Genomic DNA, 21,789 nt, shown 5'->3' with positions numbered 1-21,789 from the left:
TAAAGTAGGGACCGCAGACAGGCTATCAAAGGCCTAAAATAACAAACAATAGGCTCATGGCAGCTTTACAGCGGTTACATGGATACACAGGCAGCTTGGTGGTGAGTGGAGGAGTAGTGCAAGGAGTGTCTGTCCCAGTACTCCCAAAATATAAATAGATGTTAATGTCTCGCAAAACAACCAAAACAAAAAAAAAGTGGCATACTTAGGTACAGGGGTGGGCTCATCTACTGAGTTTCTGACATAGTAATTTGGCAGTAACTATTTAATGGTGCCAATATAGGACACAGACACAGACTACTTTAAGTTGCATCATAGATGTCTACAAATTTGTATTGTCAGTGCCAGACATTGAATGATGTCAGCGAATAGACTAAAGATTGGTGGAGCTGTGCGACATAATTTTGGACGTGGTAGAGCACATTTTGAGCTGGGGTAGGGGGGAACTCTCTTGAGGCCGGCGGGACCGCCCCAGGGCCCCTCATGTTACAACGGTGTGTCTGACGTTGGGTGCGCACCACCACCGCCAGAGACACTACATTGTACTATGAGGGACCCAGTAGCAATGCCGTCAACCAAAAGCGAGCACACCCACCTCTTCAGACAAACAGCAGTCTCACGGGTGCTTGCGCCAAGTCGCGATACCACGGCCCCGTGTGGGGAGTTTTGCCATTTAGGGAGGTGTAAACATGTCGTATGCTGTACAATCAGCTGCAGCAAATTAGACATTAGAAAAGTAATTCACAGGCAAGAGCTTTTCATAGGAAAGCTAGGTGTCGGCCGGGCAAGGTGGGGCAAAAGATTTCGAAATCCAGTTGTGGTTCATTTTAATGAATGTTAGATCGTCAACATTTTGGGTAGCCAGACGAGTCCTTTTTTCGGTTAATATTGAACCTGCAGCACTGAATACTCTTTCTGATAGGACACTTGCTGCCGGGCAAGCAAGCTCCTGCAATGCATATTCTGCCAATTCTGGCCAGGTGTCTAATTTGGAGGCCCAGTAATCAAATGGGAATGACGGTTGAGGGAGAACATCGATAAGGGATGAAAAATAGTTAGTAACCATACTGGACAAATGTTGTCTCCTGTCACTTTCAATTGATGCAGCAGTACCTGTCCTGTCTGCGGTCATAGCAAAATCACTCCACAACCTGGTCAGAAAACCCCTCTGTCCAACGCCACTTCTGATGTGTGCACCCCTAACACTCCTAGTCTGCTGCCCCCTGGAGCTCGTGTGAGAACGATCACGTGCGCTGTGTGCTGGGAATGCCTGAAGCAAACGGTCAACAAGAGTTGATTGTTTGGTTGCTAATATTAGTTCCAAGTTCTCATGTGGCATAATATTTTGCAATTTGCCTTTATAGCGTGGATCAAGGAGGCAGGCCAACCAGTAATCGTCATCGTTCATCATTTTCGTAATGCGTGTGTCCCTTTTTAGGATACGTAAGGCATAATCCGCCATGTGGGCCAAAGTTCCAGTTGTCAAATCTCCGGTTGTGATTGGTTGAGGGGCAGTTGCAGGCAAATCTACGTCACTTGTGTCCCTCAAAAAACCAGAACCCGACCGTGACACGCAACCAATTTCCTGTGCCCCCGGGAAAGGTTCGGCATTAAAAATATACTCATCCCCATCATCCTCCTCGTCCTCCACCTCCTCTTCGCCCGCTACCTCGTCCTGTACACTGCCCTGACCAGACAATGGCTGACTGTCATCAAGGCTTTCCTCTTCCTCTGGTGCAGACGCCTGCTCCTTTATGTGCGTCAAACTTTGCATCAGCAGACGCATTAGGGGGATGCTCATGCTTATTACGGCGTTGTCTGCACTAACCAGCCGTGTGCATTCCTCAAAACACTGAAGGACTTGACACATGTCTTGTATCTTAGACCACTGCACACCTGACAACTCCATGTCTGCCATCCTACTGCCTGCCCGTGTATCCTCCCACAAATAAATAACAGCACGCCTCTGTTCGCACAGTCTCTGAAGCATGTGCAGTGTTGAGTTCCACCTTGTTGCAACGTCTATGATTAGGCGATGCTGGGGAAGGTTCAAAGACCGCTGATAGGTCTGCATACGGCTGGCGTGTACAGGCGAACGTCGGATATGTGAGCAAAGTGCACGCACTTTGAGGAGCAGGTCGGAGAACCCAGGATAAGTTTTCAATAAGCACTGCACCACCAGGTTTAAGGTGTGAGCCAGGCAAGGAATGTGTTTCAGTTGGGAAAGGGAGATGGCAGCCATGAAATTCCTTCCGTTATCACTCACTACCTTGCCTGCCTCAAGATCTACTGTGCCCAGCCACGACTGTGTTTCTTGTTGCAAGAACTCGGACAGAACTTCCGCGGTGTGTCTGTTGTCGCCCAAGCACTTCATAGCCAATACAGCCTGCTGACGCTTGGCAGTAGCTGGCCCATAATGGGACAACTGGTGTGCAACAGTGTCATCTGCCGATGGAGTGGTTGGCAGACTGCGTTCTGTGGAAGAGCTGTAGCTTCTGCAGGAGGACGAGGAGGAGGAGGAGGAGGGGGTGCGAACGCCTACAGCCAACTGTTTCCTAGACCGTGGGCTAGGCACAACTGTCCCTAAATTGATGTCGCCTGTGGACCCTGCATCCACCACATTCACCCAGTGTGCCGTGATGGACACATAACGTCCCTGGCCATGCCTACTGGTCCATGCATCTGTAGTCAGGTGCACCTTTGTACTCACAGATTGCCTGAGTGCATGGACGATGCGCTGTTTAACATGCTGGTGCAGGGCTGGGATGGCTTTTCTGGAAAAAAAGTGTCGACTGGGTAGCTCGTATCGTGGTTCAGCGTACTCCATCAGGGCTTTGAAAGCTTCGCTTTCAACTAACCGGTAGGGCATCATCTCTAACGAGATTAGTCTAGCTATGTGGGCGTTAAAACACTGTGTACGCGGATGTGAGGATAAGTACTTCCTTTTTCTAACCAGAGTCTCATGTAGGGTGAGCTGGACTGGAGAGCTGGAGATCGTGGAACTTTCGGGTGTGCCGGTGTACATGGCAGACTGAGAGACGGTTGGAGACGGTATTGTTTCCGCCGGTGCCCTAGATGCAATATTTCCTCCTACAAAACTGGTGATTCCCTGACCCTGACTGCTTTTGGCTGGCAAAGAAACCTGCACAGATACTGCCGGTGGTGCGGAAAATGGTGGCCTTACAGTGACGGAAGGGATGTTGCGTTGCTGACTAGCTTCATTGGCCGAGGGTGCTACAACCTTGAGGGACGTTTGGTAGTTAGTCCAGGCTTGAAAATGCATGGTGGTTAAGTGTCTATGCATGCAACTAGTATTTAGACTTTTCAGATTCTGACCTCTGCTTAAGCTAGTTGAACATTTTTGACAGATGACTTTGCGCTGATCAGTTGGATGTTGTTTAAAAAAATGCCAGACTGCACTCTTCCTAGACTCGGATCCCTTTTCAGGGATTGCAGACTGAGCTTTAACCGGATGGCAACGCTGTGCTCCAACAGGTTTTGGCTTTGACACGCGTTTTGGGCCAGATACGGGCCCGGCAGATGGAACCTGTTGCGATGTTGATGCCTGCTGCGGCCCCTCCTCCACCTCCGCTTCTGAACTACTGCCGCCTGCACCCTGTTCCCCCAATGGCTGCCAATCGGGGTCAATAACTGGGTCATCTATTACCTCCTCTTCGAGCTCGTGTGCAACTTCGTCTGTGTCACTGTGTCGGTCGGTGGTATAGCGTTCGTGGCGGGGCAACATAGTCTCATCAGGGTCTGATTGTGGATCTGTACCCTGAGAGGGCAATGTGGTGGTCTGAGTCAAAGGAGCAGCATAGTACTCTGGCTGTGGCTGTGCATCAGTGCACTCCATGTCAGAATATACTTGTAATGGGCATGGCCTGTTAAATGTTTCACTTTCTAAGCCAGGGACGGTATGTGTAAAGAGCTCCATGGAGTGACCCGTTGTGTCGCCTGCTGCATCCTTCTCTCTTGTTGTAGTTTTTGCTGAGGAGGACAAGGAAGCGACTTGTCCCTGACCGTGAACATCCACAAGCGACGCGCTGCTTTTACATTTACCAGTTTCAGAAGAGGAGGCAAAAGAGCTAGAGGCTGAGTCTGCAATGTAAGCCAAAACTTGCTGTTGCTGCTCCGCCTTTAAAAGCGGTTTTCCTACTCCCAGAAAAGAGAGCGTTCGAGGCCTTGTGTAGCCTGACGACGAAACTGGCTCCACAGCTCCAGACTTAGGTGGAATATTTTTATCCCCACGACCACCTGATGCTCTACTACCACTACCATCATTACCAGCTGACAATGAACGCCCACGACGACCTCTTGCACCAGACTTCCTCATTGTTTTAAAATCTTAACCAAAGTAACTTTATTTGTTGCTGTCAAACAACTTACACGGTGAGCTATAACTTCAGTATGATTTCAATATCCCTTAACAGGTTGGTGAGACCACAAGGAAAATCAGGCACAATGTTACACACTCTGTTTTCTGTGGCACAAAATCACAGAGATGACACACACGCAGGACTGTCACTCAAGCACTAATGTCAATATTAATCTCCCACCTAATTTTTTTTTTTTTTTTTCTCAGGGAGACTTTAGAAACCAAATAATATTAAAAAAAAAAAAAAAAAAAGGCTTTCTATGGCCCACAATTAGAGAGAGAGAGGTGGCACACCCAGGAGTCAAGACTGGCGCACAAGCTGAAAGGGCAATATTACTCTCCCACTGTTTTTTTAAGTTTTTTTTTTATTTCAGGGAGACTTTAGAAACCAAATAATAAAAAAAAAAAAAAAAAAAAAAATAGGCTTTCTATAGCCCACTGAATGAGAGAGAGAGGTGGCACACCCAGGAGTCAAGCCTGGCACACAAGCTGAAAGGGCAATATTACTCTCCCACTGTTTTTTTATGTTTTTTTTTTTAAGGGAGACTTTAGAAACCCAATAATATTTAAAAAAAAAAATAAATAGGCTTTCTATGGCCCACTGAATGAGAGGGAGAGAGGTGGCACACCCAGGAGTCAAGACTGGCACACAAGCTGAAAGGGCAATATTACTCTCCCACTGTTTTTTTTATGTATTTTTTGTTTTTTAAGGGAGACTTTAGAAACCCAATAATATTTAAAAAAAAAAATAAATAGGCTTTCTATGGCCCACTGAATGAAAGGGAGAGAGGTGGCACACCCAGGAGTCAAGACTGGCACACAAGCTGAAAGGGCAATATTACTCTCCCACTGTTTTTTGTATGTTTTTTTTTTTTTTTCAGGGAGACTTTAGAAACCAAATAATATTAAAAAAACCAAAAAAAAAATAGCCTTTCTATGGCCCACTGAATGAGAGAGAGAGGTGGCACACCCAGGAGTCAAGACTGGCACACAAGCTGAAAGGGCAATATTACTCTCCCACTGTTTTTTTATGTATTTTTTGTTTTTTAAGGGAGACTTTAGAAACCCAATAATATTTTTTTAAAAAAATAAATAGGCTTTCTATGGCCCACTGAATGAGAGGGAGAGAGGTGGCACACCCAGGAGTCAAGCCTGGCACACAAGCTGAAAGGGCAATATTACTCTCCCACTGTTTTTTTATGTTTTTTTTTTTTTTTAAGGGAGACTTTAGAAACCCAATAATATTTAAAAAAATAAATAAATAGGCTTTCTATGGCCCACTGAATGAGAGGGAGAGAGGTGGCACACCCAGGAGTCAAGACTGGCACACAAGCTGAAAGGGCAATATTACTCTCCCACTGTTTTTTTAGTTTTTTTTTCAGGGAGACTTTAGAAACCAAATAATATTAAAAAAAAAAAAAAAAAAAATAGGCTTTCTATAGCCCACTGAATGAGAGATAGCACACACAGCAGTGGCACACAAGCCCTGACTGAGGCCAATATTTTTCTCCCACTGATTGATGTAGTGTTTTTGTGTTGAGGTAGATTTTAGAACACAAATCAAGGAAAAAAAAAAATGCTTTCTATGGCCCACTGAATGAGAGAGAGAGGTGGCACACCCAGGAGTCAAGACTGGCACACAAGCTGAAAGGGCAATATTACTCTCCCACTGTTTTTTTATGTATTTTTTGTTTTTTAAGGGAGACTTTAGAAACCCAATAATATTTAAAAAAATAAAATAAATAGGCTTTCTATGGCCCACTGAATGAAATGGAGAGAGGTGGCACACCCAGGAGTCAAGACTGGCACACAAGCTGAAAGGGCAATATTACTCTCCCACTGTTTTTTGTATGTTTTTTTTTTTTTTTTCAGGGAGACTTTAGAAACCAAATAATATTAAAAAAACCAAAAAAAAAATAGCCTTTCTATGGCCCACTGAATGAGAGAGAGAGGTGGCACACCCAGGAGTCAAGACTGGCACACAAGCTGAAAGGGCAATATTACTCTCCCACTGTTTTTTTATGTATTTTTTGTTTTTTAAGGGAGACTTTAGAAACCCAATAATATTTAAAAAAAAAATAAATAGGCTTTCTATGGCCCACTGAATGAAAGGGAGAGAGGTGGCACACCCAGGAGTCAAGACTGGCACACAAGCTGAAAGGGCAATATTACTCTCCCACTGTTTTTTGTATGTTTTTTTTTTTTTTTTCAGGGAGACTTTAGAAACCAAATAATATTAAAAAAACCAAAAAAAAAATAGCCTTTCTATGGCCCACTGAATGAGAGAGAGAGGTGGCACACCCAGGAGTCAAGACTGGCACACAAGCTGAAAGGGCAATATTACTCTCCCACTGTTTTTTTATGTATTTTTTGTTTTTTAAGGGAGACTTTAGAAACCCAATAATATTTAAAAAAAAAAATAAATAGGCTTTCTATGGCCCACTGAATGAAAGGGAGAGAGGTGGCACACCCAGGAGTCAAGACTGGCACACAAGCTGAAAGGGCAATATTACTCTCCCACTGTTTTTTGTATGTTTTTTTTTTTTTTTCAGGGAGACTTTAGAAACCAAATAATATTAAAAAAACAAAAAAAAAATAGCCTTTCTATGGCCCACTGAATGAGAGAGAGAGGTGGCACACCCAGGAGTCAAGACTGGCACACAAGCTGAAAGGGCAATATTACTCTCCCACTGTTTTTTTATGTATTTTTTGTTTTTTAAGGGAGACTTTAGAAACCCAATAATATTAAAAAAAATAAATAAATAGGCTTTCTATGGCCCACTGAATGAGAGGGAGAGAGGTGGCACACCCAGGAGTCAAGCCTGGCACACAAGCTGAAAGGGCAATATTACTCTCCCACTGTTTTTTTATGTATTTTTTGTTTTTTAAGGGAGACTTTAGAAACCCAATAATATTTAAAAAAAATAAATAAATAGGCTTTCTATGGCCCACTGAATGAGAGGGAGAGAGGTGGCACACCCAGGAGTCAAGCCTGGCACACAAGCTGAAAGGGCAATATTACTCTCCCACTGTTTTTTTATGTTTTTTTTTTTTTTAAGGGAGACTTTAGAAACCCAATAATATTTAAAAAAAATAAATAAATAGGCTTTCTATGGCCCACTGAATGAGAGGGAGAGAGGTGGCACACCCAGGATTCAAGACTGGCACACAAGCTGAAAGGGCAATATTACTCTCCCACTGTTTTTTTAGGTTTTTTTTTTTTTTCAGGGAGACTTTAGAAACCAAATAATATTAAAAAAAAAAAAAAAAAAAATAGGCTTTCTATAGCCCACTGAATGAGAGATAGCACACACAGCAGTGGCACACAAGCCCTGACTGAGGCCAATATTTTTCTCCCACTGATTGATGTAGTGTTTTTGTGTTGAGGTAGATTTTAGAACACAAATCAAGGAAAAAAAAAAAATGCTTTCTATGGCCCACTGAATGAGAGAGAGAGGTGGCACACCCAGGAGTCAAGACTGGCACACAAGCTGAAAGGGCAATATTACTCTCCCACTGTTTTTTTATGTATTTTTTGTTTTTTAAGGGAGACTTTAGAAACCCAATAATATTTAAAAAAAAAAAATAAATAGGCTTTCTATGGCCCACTGAATGAAAGGGAGAGAGGTGGCACACCCAGGAGTCAAGACTGGCACACAAGCTGAAAGGGCAATATTACTCTCCCACTGTTTTTTGTATGTTTTTTTTTTTTTTTTCAGGGAGACTTTAGAAACCAAATAATATTAAAAAAACAAAAAAAAAAATAGCCTTTCTATGGCCCACTGAATGAGAGAGAGAGGTGGCACACCCAGGAGTCAAGACTGGCACACAAGCTGAAAGGGCAATATTACTCTCCCACTGTTTTTTTATGTATTTTTTGTTTTTTAAGGGAGACTTTAGAAACCCAATAATATTTAAAAAAAAAAATAAATAGGCTTTCTATGGCCCACTGAATGAAAGGGAGAGAGGTGGCACACCCAGGAGTCAAGACTGGCACACAAGCTGAAAGGGCAATATTACTCTCCCACTGTTTTTTGTATGTTTTTTTTTTTTTTTCAGGGAGACTTTAGAAACCAAATAATATTAAAAAAACCAAAAAAAAAATAGCCTTTCTATGGCCCACTGAATGAGAGAGAGAGGTGGCACACCCAGGAGTCAAGACTGGCACACAAGCTGAAAGGGCAATATTACTCTCCCACTGTTTTTTTAGGTTTTTTTTTTTTTTCAGGGAGACTTTAGAAACCAAATAATATTAAAAAAAAAAAAAAAAATAGGCTTTCTATAGCCCACTGAATGAGAGATAGCACACACAGCAGTGGCACACAAGCCCTGACTGAGGCCAATATTTTTCTCCCACTGATTGATGTAGTGTTTTTGTGTTGAGGTAGATTTTAGAACACAAGGAAAAAAAAAAATGCTTTCTATGGCCCACTGAATGAGAGAGAGAGGTGGCACACCCAGGAGTCAAGACTGGCACACAAGCTGAAAGGGCAATATTACTCTCCCACTGTTTTTTTATGTATTTTTTGTTTTTTAAGGGAGACTTTAGAAACCCAATAATATTTAAAAAAATAAATAAATAGGCTTTCTATGGCCCACTGAATGAAAGGGAGAGAGGTGGCACACCCAGGAGTCAAGACTGGCACACAAGCTGAAAGGGCAATATTACTCTCCCACTGTTTTTTGTATGTTTTTTTTTTTTTTTTCAGGGAGACTTTAGAAACCAAATAATATTAAAAAAACCAAAAAAAAAATAGCCTTTCTATGGCCCACTGAATGAGAGAGAGAGGTGGCACACCCAGGAGTCAAGACTGGCACACAAGCTGAAAGGGCAATATTACTCTCCCACTGTTTTTTTATGTATTTTTTGTTTTTTAAGGGAGACTTTAGAAACCCAATAATATTTAAAAAAAAAAATAAATAGGCTTTCTATGGCCCACTGAATGAAAGGGAGAGAGGTGGCACACCCAGGAGTCAAGACTGGCACACAAGCTGAAAGGGCAATATTACTCTCCCACTGTTTTTTGTATGTTTTTTTTTTTTTTTTTCAGGGAGACTTTAGAAACCAAATAATATTAAAAAAACCAAAAAAAAAATAGCCTTTCTATGGCCCACTGAATGAGAGAGAGAGGTGGCACACCCAGGAGTCAAGACTGGCACACAAGCTGAAAGGGCAATATTACTCTCCCACTGTTTTTTTATGTATTTTTTGTTTTTTAAGGGAGACTTTAGAAACCCAATAATATTTAAAAAAATAAATAAATAGGCTTTCTATGGCCCACTGAATGAAAGGGAGAGAGGTGGCACACCCAGGAGTCAAGACTGGCACACAAGCTGAAAGGGCAATATTACTCTCCCACTGTTTTTTGTATGTTTTTTTTTTTTTTTTCAGGGAGACTTTAGAAACCAAATAATATTAAAAAAACCAAAAAAAAAATAGCCTTTCTATGGCCCACTGAATGAGAGAGAGAGGTGGCACACCCAGGAGTCAAGACTGGCACACAAGCTGAAAGGGCAATATTACTCTCCCACTGTTTTTTTATGTATTTTTTGTTTTTTAAGGGAGACTTTAGAAACCCAATAATATTAAAAAAAATAAATAAATAGGCTTTCTATGGCCCACTGAATGAGAGGGAGAGAGGTGGCACACCCAGGAGTCAAGCCTGGCACACAAGCTGAAAGGGCAATATTACTCTCCCACTGTTTTTTTATGTATTTTTTGTTTTTTAAGGGAGACTTTAGAAACCCAATAATATTTAAAAAAAAAAAATAAATAGGCTTTCTATGGCCCACTGAATGAGAGGGAGAGAGGTGGCACACCCAGGAGTCAAGCCTGGCACACAAGCTGAAAGGGCAATATTACTCTCCCACTGTTTTTTTATGTATTTTTTGTTTTTTAAGGGAGACTTTAGAAACCCAATAATATTAAAAAAAATAAATAAATAGGCTTTCTATGGCCCACTGAATGAGAGGGAGAGAGGTGGCACACCCAGGAGTCAAGACTGGCACACAAGCTGAAAGGGCAATATTACTCTCCCACTGTTTTTTTAGGTTTTTTTTTTTTTTTCAGGGAGACTTTAGAAACCAAATAATATTAAAAAAAAAAAAAATAGGCTTGCTATAGCCCACTGAATGAGAGATAGCACACACAGCAGTGGCACACAAGCCCTGACTGAGGCCAATATTTTTCTCCCACTGATTGATGTAGTGTTTTTGTGTTGAGGTAGAATTTAGAACACAAATCACGGAAAAAATAAATAGGCTTTCTATGGCCCACTCAGTGAGAGATGGCACACACAGGGATGGCACTGTAGCAGAAATGCCAATCTTAATCTCCCACAAAAAAAACAAACAAAAAAAAAAAACTGTCCTACAATTACTATCTCCCTGCAGTAATGTAAGCCAGGTATGGCAGGCAGCAATAGGAGTGGACTGATGCACAAATTAAATAAAAAGTGTGGACAAACAAAAAAGATAGCTGTGCAGAAAGGAAGGAACAAGAGGATATGTGCTTTGAAAAAAGCAGTTGGTTTCCACAGTGGCGTACACACAGCAATACAGCTATCACGGAGCCTTCTAGGGCAGCCCAATGAGCTACAGCGCTGAGGGGAAAAAAAAAAAAAAATAGCTTCCACAGTCCCTGCACACCGAAGGTGGTGTTGGACAGTGGAAATCGCTGCAGCACAAGCGGTTTGGTGGTTAGTGGACCCTGCCTAACGCTCTCCCTGCTTCTGACGAAGTGGCAGCAACCTGTCCCTAAGCTCAGATCAGCAGCAGTAAGATGGCGGTCGGCGGGAACGCCCCTTTATAGCCCCTGTGACGCCGCAGACAGCAAGCCAATCACTGCAATGCCCTTCTCTAAGATGGTGGGGACCAGGATCTATGTCATCACGCTGCCCACACTCTGCGTTCACCTTCATTGGCTGAGAAATGGCGCTTTTCGCGTCATTGAAACGCGACTTTGGCGCGAAAGTCGCGTACCGCATGGCCGACAAGCACAGGGGTCGGATCGGGTTTCATGAGACGCCGACTTAGCCAAAAGTCGGCGACTTTTGAAAATGATCGACCCGTTTCGCTCAACCCTAGTCCTGCCATATGACTTAGGATAAAAAGCCAAACTAGACACTTCATTTGCAGACACATATTATTGAGTGTTTGCTCCTCATCAATGCAAAGCTGGAGATCTGATATGGCTGGGTGAGAGGCCTCTGATACGGGTTTATTCAAGGGAGAAGATTTCTCCTTGTGGAGCGTCTCCAGCTTTAACTGAAAATGATACAATGCTGTTGTTAACTTATGCATTTAGGTAAGTTAAATATATTATATTTTATAGTAATCTTATAAAGCACAGACAATGTTGGTATGAGACTTTTGAGATTCCTTTTATGGTTATAGGTATATATTTTTAGAAAAAATGGACATTCCCTTTAAATTTTTACTTCAATGACTCTGCAGCCACCTTCTGTATAAGATCTAACAGTAAAGTGTAAGTCACCTTGATATGCCCAGATTCATACTTAATCTATTTCATGTTCAGCTGTTACCTTGCTGAAAGTTAAAGATGAATTATATTTTAATTGAACTTTTTGTCCTTGATATCCAGGTCTGAACCTTCATGTTACAGGACAAAATTAATGAGACACTAATTATGATGTGTCCCTTCTACTAAAAATACTCCATTTTCCAGTTTACCAGACTAGGTTATACAGGACGATTTTGTACAATCATTAATCTCCTATTACAATGTATGGATGATTATTAATGATAAGTGAGCGTGCTCGCCACTGCTCGATACTCGATCATCATGCTTAAGACCCCGCTCCTGATATTTATCATCTGTTAGACAGCCAATGAACCTGCGGGGATAGGCTGCCATGTACAGTAATGCCATAGCAATGTTGGCTACTGACATTACTGTGATTAGGCAGCTGCATTGAGTCATCGGGTCTTATATAAGACCCGGTGATGTGATGCTCGGCACACTCTCCACTGGAATTAGTTCAGGCAGAGGGAGAGCTTATTTTGGAGCAAGGATATACATCCAGGACTATGTAGTGTCCATTCTCTAGAAAAAACACTGTTACCTTCATTCAGTGTAGGGATAGCTGGTGGAGGAGGAATATTTTTGAATTAGAGGCATATGGGTCCTTTGTGTTCTCAAAAAAGGGCCAGGCTAGCCAATCCTTGCTGCTCCTGAGAACTTCAGACCCATGACCACTGTTTGCCACACCCAGAGTTGTGGCTGGGAATGCAGTGCTTGTCGTGGTTGCATCACTCACTTTGTGAGAAGCAGCAAAGTAACCTACTCATCTTCCTCTACCTCCTCTGATGAGCTACTTAGCTGCATACATCATCATTATCCTCTCTGTTCTCCCACTCCTCGCCCTGAGAATCACTCTCCTCCTCATCCTGCCCTGATAGCACAATACAATTCATGTGTGCCTCAGGTATCTAAGTCTCATCAGGATCATCTCCAACTCCGGGGGTTAACGTCTGGTTACGAGGGTATGGATTATGCTTGGACCCTACTTCATCTGGCAATGGATTCAACATGAAAAACTTTGGGCATAAATGTAGATGCTTTCTTCTCTCTGCATTCTGTGATTGTTTTGGAGCAGACCTCTGAAGCCCATTGATTGGAATGTGTGAACAGCTCTGCAGAATGGCCCATATGTGGTTCCCCGCAGTCAGTTGGTCGTTAGGAAATTTGTGAAGTGGGGGAAACAAGGGTGATTGGAGTGCTACCTCTGAGGATTGTACTGTGTATGATGTTAATGTGGAGGAAGAGAAAGAGAGGTCACTTGATGTAGCTCTTGCAATCTACTGGAGCACATGGTATTTCTGACCCATATCTACAAGGCGTACCGCTGTGCGGCTGCCGTAGAAAGGGAGTCACATTTCTCGTCCAGTAACAGATGTTGTTAGTGGTCTCTGTGCTGTACATCTTTTGGGTATCCAAGCTAGATACGTGTCATGAATGTGTCTCTATGCCTTGGAGGTGCTGGCCTGCCTTGTCGCTAGTGTTTTGTCAGAACTGGATTTTACAGCCGTTGGGGGTATAATTACGGATAGGCACATTCGCCTGTCAACTGAAAATTTGAATCAATTGAAAAAGTGATCAATTTCAAGTGTTTATTTCTGTTAATGTTGATGATTATGGCTTGGAGCCAATGAAAACTCAAAAGTCATTATCTCAGTAAATTAGAATAATTAACAAAAAAACACCTGCAAAGTCTTCCTAAGCATTTAAAAAGGTATCTTAATCTGTTTCAGTTGGCTCCACAATCATGGGGAAGACTGCTTACTTGACAAATGTCCAGAAGGCAGTAATTGACACACTCCATATGGAGGGTAAGCCACAACAGGTCATTGCTAAAGAAGCTGTCTGCTCACAGAGTGCTGTATCCAAGCATATTAATGGAAAGTTGAGTGGAAGGAAAAAGTGTGGTAGAAAAAGATGCCCAAGAAACCGGGATAACCGCAGCCTTGAAAGGATTGTTAAGAAAAGGCCATTCAAAAATTTGGGGGAGATTCACAATAAGTGGACTGCTGCTGAAGTCATTGCTTCAAGAGCCACACACACAGACATGTCCAGGACATGGGTTACAAGTGTCGCATTCCTTGTGTCAAGCCACTCATGACCAATAGACAATGCCAGAAGCGTATTACCTGGGCCAAGGAGAAAAAGATCTGGACTGTTGCTCAGTGGTCCAAGGTGTTGTTTACAGATGAAAGTAAATTTTGCATTTCATTTGGAGATCAAGGTCCCAGAGTCTGGAAGAAGAGTGGAGAGGCAAGTAATCCAAGCAGCTTGAGGTCTAGTATGAAGTTTCCATAATCAGTGATAGTTTGGGGAACCATGTCATCTGCTGGTGTAGGTCTGCTGTGTTTTACCAAGATCAAAGTCAGCGCATTCATCTAAAAGGAAATTTTAGAGCACTTCATGATTCCCTCTGACGACAAGCTTTTTGGAGGTGGAAATTTCATTCTCCAACAGGACTTGGCACCTGTCCACACTGCCAAAAGTGCCAGTACCTGGTTTAAAAACAACAGTATCACTGTGCTTGATTGGTCAGCATACTCGACTGACATTAACCATAGAGAATCTATGGTGTATTGTCAAGAGGAAGAGCTGAAGGCTGCTATCAAAGCAACCTGGGCTTCAATAGCACCTCAGCAGTGCTACAGTCTGATCGCCTCCATGCCACGCTGCATTGATGCAGTAATTGACGCAAAAGGAGTCAAGACCAAGTTTTGAGTGCATTTACTGAACATGCATTTCAGTAGGCCAACACTTTGGATTTTAAAATCATTTTTCAAGCTGGTGTTATAAGGTATTCTAATTTACTGAGATAATGACTTTTGGGTTTTCATTGGCTGTAAGGCATAATCATTAACATTAACAAAAATAAACACTTGAAGTAGATCTCTCTGTTTGTTGTGACTCTATATAATATACAGTGGGGCAAAAAAGTATTTAGTCAGTCAGCATTAGTGCAAGTTCCACCACTTAAAAAGATGAGAGGCGTCTGTAATTTACATCATAGGTAGACCTCAACTATGGGAGACAAACTGAGAAAAAAAAATCCAGAAAATCACATTGTCTGTTTTTTTTAATCATTTTATTTGCATTTTATGGTGGAAAATAAGTATTTGGTCAGAAACAAACAATCAAGATTTCTGGCTCTCACAGACCTGTAACTTCTTCTTTAAGAGTCTCCTCTTTCCTCCACTCATTACATGTAGTAATGGCACCTGTTTAAACTTGCTATCAGTATAAAAAGACACCTGTGCACACCCTCAAACAGTCTGACTCCAAACTCCTCTATGGTGAAGACCAAAGAGCTGTCAAAGGACACCAGAAACAAAATTGTAGCCCTGCACCAGGCTAGGAAGACTGAATCTGCAATAGCCAACCAGCTTGGAGTGAAGAAATCAACAGTGGGAGCAATAATTAGAAAATGGAAGACATACAAGACCACTGATAATCTCCCTCGATCTGGGGCTACACGCAAAATCCCACCCCGTGGGGTCAGAATGATCACAAGAACGGTGAGCAAAAATCCCAGAACCATGCGGGGGGACCTAGTGAATGAACTGCAGAGAGCTGGGACCAATGTAACAAGGCCTACCATAAGTAACACACTACGCCACCATGGACTCAGATCCTGCAGTGCCAGACGTGTCCCACTGCTTAAGCCAGTACATGTCCGGGCCCGTCTGAAGTTTGCTAGAGAGCATTTGGATGATCCAGAGGAGTTTTGGGAGAATGTCCTATGGTCTGATGAAACCAAACTGGAACTGTTTGGTAGAAACACAACTTGTCGTGTTTGGAGGAAAAAGAATACTGAGTTGCATCCATCAAACACCATACCTACTGTAAAGCATGGTGGTGGAAACATCATGCTTTGGGGCTGTTTCTCTGCAAAGGGGCCAGGACGACTGATCCGGGTACATGAAACAATGAATGGGGCCATGTTTCGTGAGATTTTGAGTGCAAACCTCCTTCCATCAGCAAGGGCATTGAAGATGAAACGTGGCTGGGTCTTTCAACATGACAATGATCCAAAGCACACCGCCAGGGCAACGAAGGAGTGGCTTCGTAAGAAGCATTTCAAGGTCCTGGAGTGGCCTAGCCAGTCTCCAGATCTCAACCCTATAGAAAACCTTTGGAGGGAGTTGAAAGTCCGTGTTGCCAAGCGAAAAACCAAAAACATCACTGCTCTAGAGGAGATCTGCATGGAGGAATGGGCCAACATACCAACAAGAGTGTGTGGCAACCTTGTGAAGACTTACAGAAAACTTTGACCTCTGTCATTGCCAACAAAGGATAGATTACAAAGTATTGAGATGAAATTTTGTTTCTGACCAAATACTTATTTTCCACCATAAAATGCAAATAAAATGATAAAAAAACAGACAATGTGATTTTCTGGATTTTTTTTTCTCAGTTTGTCTCCCATAGTTGAGGTCTACCTATGATGTAAATTACAGACGCCTCTCATCTTTTTAAGTGGTGGAACTTGCACTATTGCTGACTGACTAAATACTTTTTTGCCCCACTGTATGAGTTTCTAATTTTGTGAGAAACACCAGTAAGTCTACAAGCAGTTTGTCTGTTTACAGCCTTCTGAACTGTGACAATGTGCAGTGCACACACTGTCAGGATTCCCAGGCTTTTAACTGCATATGTGTAATTTGCATACTTGTGGTCATGTGCTGATTAGATGCCTTCTATTTCAGTCATGTGCTGAGTAGATGTCTTCGTTTTCGGTCACGTGCTGAGTAGATGCCTTCGGTTTTGGTCACGTGCTGAGTAAATGACTTTGGCTTTTTTCAATTAGAGAGAATAGTGAGAAGCGGGAGGAAAAAAGTCTGCAAATCACATACAAGCGATCGTACGACTGCCCACTCGCACAAAGAATCATGAGTCAGTATGATGCCCATGCGCAACAGACAGCAAATTGACTCCATAAGAACCATTGTACTAAGGTGCATGAGTAGTGTTGAGCATTCCGATACCGCAAGTATCGGGTATCGGCCGATATTTGCTGTATCGGAATTCCGATACCGAGTTCCGATATTTTTGTGATATCGGAAATCGGAATCGGAAGTTCCCAGTGTATGGTTCCCAGGGTCTGGAGGAGAGGAGACTCTCCTTCAGGCCCTGGGATCCATATTCATGTAAAAAATAAAGAATTAAAATAAAAAATATGGATATACTCAGCCCTCCGGCGGACCCTGGACCTTAGCGATGTAACCGGCAGCCTCCGTTCCTAAGAATGCAGTGAGTTTAGGACCTGCGATGACGTCGCGGCTTGTGATTGGTCGCGTGAGCGGTCACATGAGCGGTCATGCAACCAATCACAAGCCGCGATGTAATCGAAGGTCCTTAACTCTGCATTCTTAAGAACGGAGGCACCGCTAAGAGCAGGGGCCGCCGGAGGGGTGAGTATATCAATATTTTTTATTTTTATTCTTTATTTTATACATGAATATAGATCCCAGGGCCTGAAGGAGAGTTTTCTCTCCTTCAGACCCTGGGAACCATTCCGATATTTTTGTGTCCCATTGATATGCATTGGTACCGGGTATCGGTATCGGCGAGATCCGATATTTTGCCGGTATCGGCCGATCCAATCCGATACCGATACCTTTGCATATCGGAAGGTATCGCTCAACACTATGCATGAGTAGGGTTGAGCGAAACGGGTCGTTCATTTTCAAAAGTCGCCGACTTTTGGCAAAGTCGGCGTCTCATGAAACCGAGCCGATCCCAGCGTTGCATCGGCCATGCGGTACGCGACTGTCGCGCCAAAGTCGCGTTTCAATGACGCGAAAAGCGCCATTTCTCAGCCAATGAAGGTGAACGCAGAGTGTGGGCAGCGTGATGACATAGATCTCAGTCCCCACCATCTTAGAGAAGGGCATTGCAGTGATTGACTTGCTTTCTGCGGCGTCACAGGGGCTATAAAGGGGCGTTCCCGCCGACCGCCATCTTACTGCTGCTGATCTGAGCGTAGGGAGAGGTTGCTGCCGCTTCTTCAGAAGCAGGGATAGTGATAGGCAGGGTACATAAAGCTGCAAACCGCTTGTGCTGTAGCGATTTCCACTGTCCAACACCACCTTTTGTTTGCAGGGACAGTGGAAGCTACATTTTTTTTTCCTCAGCGCTGTCGCTCATTGGGCTGCCCTAGAAGGCTCCCTGACCCTGATAGCTGCGTTGCTGTGCCTGTGTGTGTACGACGCTGTGCAAACCAACTGCTTTTTTCAAAGCACAAATCCTCTTGTTCCTTCCTTTCTGCACAGATATCTTTTTTGTTTGTCCACACTTTTTATTTAATTTGTGCATCAGTCCACTCCTTATTGCTGCCTGCCATACCTGGCTGAGATTACTGCAGGGAGATAGTAATTGTAGGACAGTCCCTGTTTTTTTTTTTTGTTTTTTTTTGTGGGAGATTAAGATTGGCATTTCTGCTAGCGTGCCATCCCTGTGTGTGCCATCTCTCACTCAGTGGGCCATAGAAAGCCTTTTTTTTTTATTATTTGGTTTCTAAAGTCTCCCTGAAAAAAAAAAAAAATTCAAACAGTGGGAGATTAATATTGCCCTTTCTGCTTGTCTGCCACTCCTGACTCCTGTGTGTGCCATCTCTCACTCAGTGGGCTATAGAAATTTTTTTTGTTTTTTTATTATTTGGTTTCTAAAGTCTCCCTGAAAAAAAAATAAAAAATCAAACAGTAGGAGATTAATATTGCCCTTTCTGCTTGTGTGCCACTCCTGACTCCTGTGTGTGCCATCTCTCACTCAGTGGGCCATAGAAAGCCTTTTTTTATTATTATTTGGTTTCTAAAGTCTCCCTGAAAAAAAAATAAAAAATCAAACAGTAGGAGATTAATATTGCCCTTTCTGCTTGTGTGCCACTCCTGACTCCTGTGTGTGCCATCTCTCACTCAGTGGGCCATAGAAAGCCTTTTTTTTTTATTATTTGGTTTCTAAAGTCTCCCTGAAAAAAAAAAAATTCAAACAGTGGGAGATTAATATTGCCCTTTCTGCTTGTCTGCCACTCCTGACTCCTGTGTGTGCCATCTCTCACTCAGTGGGCTATAGAAATTTTTTTTGTTTTTTTATTATTTGGTTTCTAAAGTCTCCCTGAAAAAAAAATAAAAAATCAAACAGTAGGAGATTAATATTGCCCTTTCTGCTTGTGTGCCACTCCTGACTCCTGTGTGTGCCATCTCTCACTCAGTGGGCCATAGAAAGCCTTTGTTTTTTTATTATTTGGTTTCTAAAGTCTCCCTGAAAAAAAAAAAATCAAACAGTAGGAGATTAATATTGCCCTTTCTGCTTGTGTGCCACTCCTGACTCCTGTGTGTGCCATCTCTCACTCAGTGGGCCATAGAAAGCCTTTGTTTTTTTTTATTATTTGGTTTCTAAAGTCTCCCTGAAAAAAAAAAAAATCAAACAGTAGGAGATTAATATTGCCCTTTCTGCTTGTGTGCCACTCCTGACTCCTGTGTGTGCCATCTCTCACTCAGTGGGCCATAGAAAGCCTTTGTTTTTTTTATTATTTGGTTTCTAAAGTCTCCCTGAAAAAGAAAAAAAAAATAAAACAGTGGGAGATTAATATTGCCATTTCTGCTTGTGTGCCACTCCTGACTCCTGTGTGTGCCATCTCTCACTCAGTGGGCCATAGAAAGTCTTTGTTTTTTTTATTATTTGGTTTCTAAAGTCTCCCTGAAAAAAAAAAAAAAATCAAACAGTAGGAGATTAATATTGCCCTTTCTGCTTGTGTGCCACTCTTGACTCCTGTGTGTGCCATCTCTCACTCAGTGGGCCATAGAAAGCCTTTGTTTTTTTATTATTTGGTTTCTAAAGTCTCCCTGAAAAAAAAAAAATCAAACAGTAGGAGATTAATATTGCCCTTTCTGCTTGTGTGCCACTCCTGACTCCTGTGTGTGCCATCTCTCATTCAGTGGGCCATAGAAAGCCTTTGTTTTTTTTATTATTTGGTTTCTAAAGTCTCCCTGAAAAAAAAAAAAAAATCAAACAGTAGGAGATTAATATTGCCCTTTCTGCTTGTGTGCCACTCCTGACTCCTGTGTGTGCCATCTCTCACTCAGTGGGCCATAGAAAGCCTTTGTTTTTTTTATTATTTGGTTTCTAAAGTCTCCCTGAAAAAAAAAAAATCAAACAGTAGGAGATTAATATTGCCCTTTCTGCTTGTGTGCCACTACTGACTCCTGTGTGTGCCATCTCTCACTCAGTGGGCCATAGAAAGCCTTTTTTTATTATTTGGTTTCTAAAGTCTCCCTGAAAAAAAAAAAATTCAAACAGTGGGAGATTAATATTGCCCTTTCTGCTTGTGTGCCACTCCTGACTCCTGTGTGTGCCATCTCTCACTCAGTGGGCTATAGAAATTTTTTTTGTTTTTTTATTATTTGGTTTCTAAAGTCTCCCTGAAAAAAAAATAAAAATCAAACAGTAGGAGATTAATATTGCCCTTTCTGCTTGTGTGCCACTCCTGACTCCTGTGTGTGCCATCTCTCACTCAGTGGGCCATAGAAAGCCTTTGTTTTTTTTATTATTTGGTTTCTAAAGTCTCCCTGAAAAAAAAAAAAAATCAAACAGTAGGAGATTAATATTGCCCTTTCTGCTTGTGTGCCACTCCTGACTCCTGTGTGTGCCATCTCTCACTCAGTGGGCCATAGAAAGCCTTTGTTTTTTTTATTATTTGGTTTCTAAAGTCTCCCTGAAAAAAAAAAAAATCAAACAGTAGGAGATTAATATTGCCCTTTCTGCTTGTGTGCCACTCCTGACTCCTGTGTGTGCCATCTCTCACTCAGTGGGCCATAGAAAGCCTATTAATTTTTTTGCTTGATTTGGGTTCTAAAATCTACCTGAAAAAAAAAACACTACATCAATCGGTGAGAGAAAAATATTGGCCCCAGTCAGGGCTTGTGTGCCACTCCTGACTCCTGTGTGTGCCATCTCTCACTCAGTGGGCCATAGAAAGCCTTTGTTTTTTTTATTATTTGGTTTCTAAAGTCTCCCTGAAAAAAAATAAAAAATCAAACAGTAGGAGATTAATATTGCCCTTTCTGCTTGTGTGCCACTCCTGACTCCTGTGTGTGCCATCTCTCACTCAGTGGGCCATAGAAAGCCTTTGTTTTTTTTTATTATTTGGTTTCTAAAGTCTCCCTGAAAAAAAAAAAAATCAAACAGTAGGAGATTAATATTGCCCTTTCTGCTTGTGTGCCACTCCTGACTCCTGTGTGTGCCATCTCTCACTCAGTGGGCCATAGAAAGCCTTTGTTTTTTTATTATTTGGTTTCTAAAGTCTCCCTGAAAAAAAAAAAAAAATCAAACAGTAGGAGATTAATATTGCCCTTTCTGCTTGTGTGCCACTCCTGACTCCTGTGTGTGCCATCTCTCACTCAGTGGGCCATAGAAAGCCTTTGTTTTTTTATTATTTGGTTTCTAAAGTCTCCCTGAAAAAAAAAAAAAATCAAACAGTAGGAGATTAATATTGCCCTTTCTGCTTGTGTGCCACTCCTGACTCCTGTGTGTGCCATCTCTCACTCAGTGGGCCATAGAAAGCCTATTAATTTTTTTGCTTGATTTGGGTTCTAAAATCTACCTGAAAAAAAAAACACTACATCAATCGGTGAGAGAAAAATATTGGCCCCAGTCAGGGCTTGTGTGCCACTCCTGACTCCTGTGTGTGCCATCTCTCACTCAGTGGGCCATAGAAAGCCTTTGTTTTTTTTATTATTTGGTTTCTAAAGTCTCCCTGAAAAAAAATAAAAAATCAAACAGTAGGAGATTAATATTGCCCTTTCTGCTTGTGTGCCACTCCTGACTCCTGTGTGTGCCATCTCTCACTCAGTGGGCCATAGAAAGCCTTTGTTTT

Source organism: Ranitomeya variabilis, chromosome 1, assembly GCF_051348905.1.
Source record: "Ranitomeya variabilis isolate aRanVar5 chromosome 1, aRanVar5.hap1, whole genome shotgun sequence".
Taxonomy (NCBI): domain Eukaryota; kingdom Metazoa; phylum Chordata; class Amphibia; order Anura; family Dendrobatidae; genus Ranitomeya; species Ranitomeya variabilis.
This window is presented reverse-complemented; position numbering follows the sequence as displayed.